The following is a 6,964-nucleotide window of genomic DNA, read 5'->3' on the forward strand; positions in this document are numbered from 1 at the left end:
AATAGCTAAAAACCCCGAAATGTCAATATTTAAGTAGTTATAGCCATTTTAAAGTATGCTATTTTTCCTATTCCAAAAAGTGATCACAAATGATAGCTAAAAACCCCGAAATGTCAATATTTAAGGAGTTATGGCCATCTTAAAGTATGCCATTTTTCCTCTTTTAAAAAGTGATCACAAATAATAGCTAAAAACCCCGAAATGTCAATATTTAAGGAGTTATGGCCATTTTAAAGTATGCTTTTTTTCCTATTCCAAAAAGTGATCACAAATGATAGCTAAAAACCCCGAAATGCCAATATTTAAGAAGTTATGGCCATTTTAAAGTATGCTATTTTTCCTCTTTTAAAAAGTGATCACAAATAATAGCTAAAAACCCCGAAATGTCAATATTTAAGGAGTTATGGCCATTTTAAATTATGCGATTTTTCCTCTTTTAAAAAGTGATGACAAATAATAGTTGAAAACCCCGAAATGTCAATATTTAAGAAGTTATGGCCATTTTAAATTATTTTAAAAAAGTGATCACAAATAATAGCTAAAAACCCCGAAATGTCAATATTTAAGGAGTTATGGCCATTTTAAAGTATGCTATTTTTCCTATCTAAAAAAGTGATCACAAATAATAGCCATTTTAAAGTATGCTATTTTTGCTATCTAAAAAAGGGATCACAAATAATAGCTAAAAACCCCGAAATGTCAATATTTAAGGAGTTATGGCTATTTTAAAGTATGCTATTTTTCCTCTTTCAAAAAGTTATCACAAATAATAGATAAAAACCCCGAAATGTCAATATTTAAGGAGTTATGGCCATTTTAAATTGTGCTATTTTTCCTCTTTTAAAAAGTGATCACAAATAATAGCTAAAACCCCGAAATGTCAATATTTAAGGAGTTATAGCCATTTTAAAGTATGCTATTTTTCCTCTTTTAAAAATTGATCACAAATAATAGCTAAAAACCCCGAAATGTCAATATTTAAGGAGTTATTGCCATTTTAAAGTATGCTATTTTTCCTATCTAAAAAAGTGATCACAAATAATAGCTAAAAACCCCGAAATGTCAATATTTAAGGAGTTAAGGCCATTTTAAAGTATGCTATTTTTCCTCTTTTAAAAAGTGATCACAAATAATAGCTAAAAACCTCGAAATGCCAGTATTTAAGGAGTTATGGCCATTTTAAAGTATGCTATTTTTCCTATCTAAAAAAGTGATCACAAATAATAGCTAAAAACCCCGAAATGTCAATATTTAAGGAGTTATGGTCATTTTAAAGTTTGCTATTTTTCCTCTTTCAAAAAGTGAAAACAAGTAATAGCTAAAACCCCCGAAGTGTCAATATTTAAGGAGTTATGGCCATTTTAAAGTATGCTATTTTTATATCTAAGAAAGTGATCACAAATACTAGCTAAAAGCCCCGAAATGTCAATATTTAAGGAGTTATGGCCATCTTAAAGTATGCCATTTTTCCTCTTTTAAAAAGTGATCACAAATAATAGCTAAAACCCCGAAATGTCAATATCTAAGGAGTTATGGTCATTCTAAAGTATGCTATTTTTCCTCTTTTAAAAAGTGATCACAAATAATAGCTAAAAACTCCGAAATGTCAATATTTAAGGAGTTATGGCCATTTTAAAGTATGCTATTTTTCCTCTTTCAAAAAGTGATCACAAATAATAGATAAAAACCCCGAAATGTCAATATTTAAGTAGTTATGGCCATTATAAAGTATGCTATTTTTCCTCCTTCAAAAAGTGATCACAAATAATAGCTAAAAACCCCGAAATGTCAATATTTAAGGAGTTATGGCCATCTTAAAGTATGACATTTTTCCTCTTTTAAAAAGTGATCACAAATAATAGCTAAAAACCCCGAAATGTCAATATTTAAGGAGTTATGGCCATTTTAAAGTATGCTATTTTTCCTATTCCAAAAAGTGATCACAAATGATAGCTAAAAACCCCGAAATGCCAATATTTAAGGAGTTATGGCCATTTTAAAGTATGCTATTTTTCCTCTTTTAAAAAGTGATGACAAATAACAGCTAAAAACCCCGAAATGTCAATATTTAAGTAGTTATGGCCATTATAAAGTATGCTATTTTTCCTCTTTCAAAAAGTGATCACAAATAATAGATAAAAACCCCGAAATGTCAATATTTAAGGAGTTATGGCCATCTTAAAGTATGACATTTTTCCTCTTTTAAAAAGTGATCACAAATAATAGCTAAAAACCCCGAAATGTCAATATTTAAGGAGTTATGGCCATTTTAAAGTATGCTATTTTTCCTATTCCAAAAAGTGATCACAAATGATAGCTAAAAACCCCGAAATGCCAATATTTAAAGAGTTATGGCCATTTTAAAGTATGCTATTTTTCCTCTTTTAAAAAGTGATCACAAATAATAGCTAAAAACCCCGATATGTCAATATTTAAGGAGTTATGGCCATTTTAAAGTATGCTATTTTTCCTCTTTTAAAAAGTGATCACAAATAATAGCTAAAAACCCCGAAATGTCAATATTTAAGGAGTTATAGCCATTTTAAATTATGCGATTTTTCCTCTTTTAAAAAGTGATCACAAATAATAGCTAAAAACCCCGATATGTCAATATTTAAGGAGTTATGGCCATTTTAAAGTATGCTATTTTTCCTCTTTTAAAAAGTGATCACAAATAATAGCTAAAAACCCCGAAATGTCAATATTTAAGAAGTTATGGCCATTATAAAGTATGCTATTTTTCCTATCTAAAAAGGTGATCACAAATAATAGCTAAAAACCCCGAAATGTCAATATTTAAGGAGTTATGGCCATTTTAAATTGTGCTATTTTCCTGTCTAAAAAAGTGATCACAAATAATAGCTAAAAACCCAGAAATGTCAATATTTAAGGAGTTATGGCCACTTTAAAGTATGCTATTTTTCCTCTTTTAAAAAGTGATCACAAATAATAGCTCAAAACCCGAAATGTCAATATTTAAGGAGTTATGGCCATCTTAAAGTATGACATTTTTCCTCTTTTAAAAAGTGATCACAAATAATAGCTAAAAACCCCGAAATGTCAATATTTAAGGAGTTATGGCCATTTTAAAGTATGCTATTTTTCCTATTCCAAAAAGTGATCACAAATGATAGCTAAAAACCCCGAAATGCCAATATTTAAGGAGTTATGGCCATTTTAAAGTATGCTATTTTTCCTCTTTTAAAAAGTGATCCCAAATAATAGCTAAAAACCCCGAAATGTCAATATTTAAGTAGTTATGGCCATTATAAAGTATGCTATTTTTCCTCTTTCAAAAAGTGATCACAAATCATAGATAAAAACCCCGAAATGTCAATATTTAAGGAGTTATGGCCATCTTAAAGTATGACATTTTTCCTCTTTTAAAAAGTGATCACAAATAATAGCTAAAAACCCCGAAATGTCAATATTTAAGGAGTTATGGCCATTTTAAAGTATGCTATTTTTCCTATTCCAAAAAGTGATCACAAATGATAGCTAAAAACCCCGAAATGCCAATATTTAAGGAGTTATGGCCATTTTAAAGTATGCTATTTTTCCTCTTTCAAAAAGTGATCACAAATAATAGCTAAAAACCCCGAAATGTCAATATTTAAGGAGTTATGGTCATTCTAAAGTATGCTATTTTTCCTGTTTTAAAAAGTGATCACAAATAATAGCTAAAAACCCCGAAATGTCAATATTTAAGGAGTAATGGCCATTTTAAAGTATGCTATTTTTCCTATCTAAAAAAGGGATCACAAATAATAGATAAAAACCCCGAAATGTCAATATTTAAGGAGTTATGGCCATTTTAAAGTATGCTATTTTTCCTCTTTCAAAAAGTGATCACAAATAATAGATAAAAACCCCGAAATGTCAATATTTAAGGAGTTATGGCCATTTTAAAGTATGCTATTTTGCTATCTAAAAAAGGGATCACAAATAATAGCTAAAAACCCCGAAATGTCAATATTTAAGGAGTTATGGCTATTTTAAAGTATGCTATTTTTCCTCTTTCAAAAAGTTATCACAAATAATAGATAAAAACCCCGAAATGTCAATATTTAAGGAGTTATGGCCATTTTAAATTGTGCTATTTTTCCTCTTTTAAAAGTGATCACAAATAATAGCTAAAAAGCCCGACATGTCAATATTTAAGGAGTTATGGCCATTTTAAAGTATGCTATTTTTCCTCTTTTAAAAAGTGATCACAAATAATAGCTAAAAACCCCGAAATGTCAATATTTAAGGAGTTATGGCCATTTTAAAGTATGCTATTTTTCCTCTTTTAAAAAGTGATCACAAATAATAGCTAAAAACCCCGAAATGTCAATATTTAAGGATTTATAGCCATTTTAAATTATGCGATTTTTCCTATCTAAAAACATGATCACAAATAATAGCTAAAAACTCCGAAATGTCAATATTTAAGGAGTTATGGCCTTTTTAAAGTATGCTATTTTTTATATCTAAAAAAGTGATCACAAATAATAGCTAAAAACCCCGAAATGTCAATATTTAAGGAGTTATGGCCATTTTAAAGTATGCTATTTTTCCTATCTAAAAAAGTGATCACAAATAATAGCTAAAAACTCCGAAATGTCAATATTTAAGGAGTTATGGCCATTTTAAAGTAAGCTACTTTTCCTATCTAAAAAAGGTATCACAAATAATAGCTAAAAACCCCGAAATGTCAATATTTAAGGAGTTATGGCCATTTTAAAGTATGCTATTTTTCCTCTTTTAAAAAGTGATCACAAATAATAGCTAAAAACTCCGAAATGTCAATATTTAAGGAGTTATGGCCTTTTTAAAGTATGCTATTTTTGCTATCTAAAAAAGGGATCACAAATAATAGCTAAAAACCCCGAAATGTCAATATTTAAGGAGTTATGGCCATTTTAAAGTATGCTATTTCTCCAATCTAAAAAAGTGATCACAAATAATAGCTAAAAACCCCGAAATGTCAATATTTAAGGAGTTATGGCCATTTTAAAGTATGCTATTTTTGCTATCTAAAAAAGGGATCACAAATAATAGCTAAAAACCCCGAAATGTCAATATTTAAGGAGTTATGGCCATTTTAAAGTATGCTATTTTTCCTATCTAAAAAAGTGATCACAAATAATAGCTAAAAACCCCGATATGTCAATATTTAAGGAGTTATGGCCATTTTAAAGTATACTATTTTTCTATTCAAAAAAGTGATCACAAATAATAGCTAAAAACCCCGAAATGTCAATATTTAGGGCCATTTTAAAGTATGCTATTTTCTATTCAAAAAAGTGATCACAAATAATAGCTAAAAACCCCGAAATGTCAATATTTAAGGAGTCAATATTTAAGGAGTTATGGCCATTTTAAAGTATACTATTTTTCCTCTTTCAAAAAGTGATCACAAATAATAGCTAAAAACCCCGACATGTCAATATTTAAGGAGTTATGACCATTTTAAAGTATGATATTTTTCCTCTTTTAAAAAGTGATCACAAATAATAGCTAAAAACCCCGAAATGTCAATATTTAAGGAGTTATGGCCATTTTAAAGAATGCTATTTTTCCTATTCAAAAAAGTGATCACAAATAATAGCCAAAAACCCCGAAATGTCAATATTTAAGGAGTTATGGCCATTTTAAAGTGTGCTAATTTTCGTCTTATGAAAAGTGATCACAAACAATAGCTAAAAACCCCGAAATGTCAATATTTAAGGAGTTATGGCCATTTTAAAGTAGGCTATTTTTCCTATTCAAAAAAGTGATCACAAATAATAGCCAAAAACCCCGAAATGTCAATATTTAAGGAGTTATGGCCATTTTAAAGTGTGCTAATTTTCGTCTTATGAAAAGTGATCACAAACAATAGCTAAAAACCCCGAAATGTCAATATTTAAGGAGTTATGGCCATTTTAAAGTATGCTATTTTTCCTCTTTCAAAAAGTGATCACAAATAATAGCTAAAAACCCCGAAATGTCAATATTTAAGGAGTTATGGCCATTTTAAAGTGTGCTAATTTTCGTCTTATGAAAAGTGATCACAAACAATAGCTAAAAACCCCGAAATGTCAATATTTAAGGAGTTATGGCCATTTTAAGTATGCTATTTTTCCTCTTTCAAAAAGTGATCACAAATAATAGCTAAAAACCCCGAAATGTCAATATTTAGGAGTTATGGCCATCTTAAAGTATGTCATTTTTCCTCTTTCAAAAGTGATCACAAATGATAGCTAAAAGACCCAGAAATGTCAATATTTAAGGAGTTATGGCCATTTAAAGTATGCTATTTTTCCTCTTTTGAAAAGTGATCACAAATAATAGCTAAAAAACCCCGAAATGTCAATATTTAAGGAGTTATGGCCATTTTAAAGTATGCTATTTTTCCTCTTTTAAAAGTGATCACAAATAATAGCTAAAAACCCCGAAATGTCAATATTTAAGGAGTATGGCCATTTTAAAGAATGCTATTTTTTCCATCTAAAAAGGTGATCACAATAATAGCTAAAAACCCCGAAATGTCAATATTTAGGAGTTATGGCCATTTTAAAGTATGCTATTTTTCCTCTTTAAAAGTGATCACAAATATAGCTAAAAACCCCGAAATGTCAATATTTAAGGTTATGGCCATTTTAAAGTATGCTATTTTTCCTCTTTAAAAAAGTGATCACAAATAATAGCTAAAAACCCCGAAATGTCAATATTTAAGGAGTTATGGCCATTTTAAAGTATGCTATTTTTCCTCTTTAAAAAAGTGATCACAAATAATAGCTAAAAACCCCGAAATGTCAATATTTAAGGAGTTATGGCCATTTTAAAGTATGCTATTTTTCCTCTTTAAAAAGTGATCACAAATAATAGCTAAAACCCCGAAATGTCAATATTTAAGGAGTTATGGCCATTTTAAAGTATGCTATTTTTCCTTTTAAAAAGTGATCACAAATAATAGCTAAAAACCCCGAAATGTCAA

This window comes from Musca domestica, unplaced genomic scaffold (assembly GCF_030504385.1).
Source record: "Musca domestica strain aabys unplaced genomic scaffold, Musca_domestica.polishedcontigs.V.1.1 855, whole genome shotgun sequence".
Taxonomy (NCBI): domain Eukaryota; kingdom Metazoa; phylum Arthropoda; class Insecta; order Diptera; family Muscidae; genus Musca; species Musca domestica.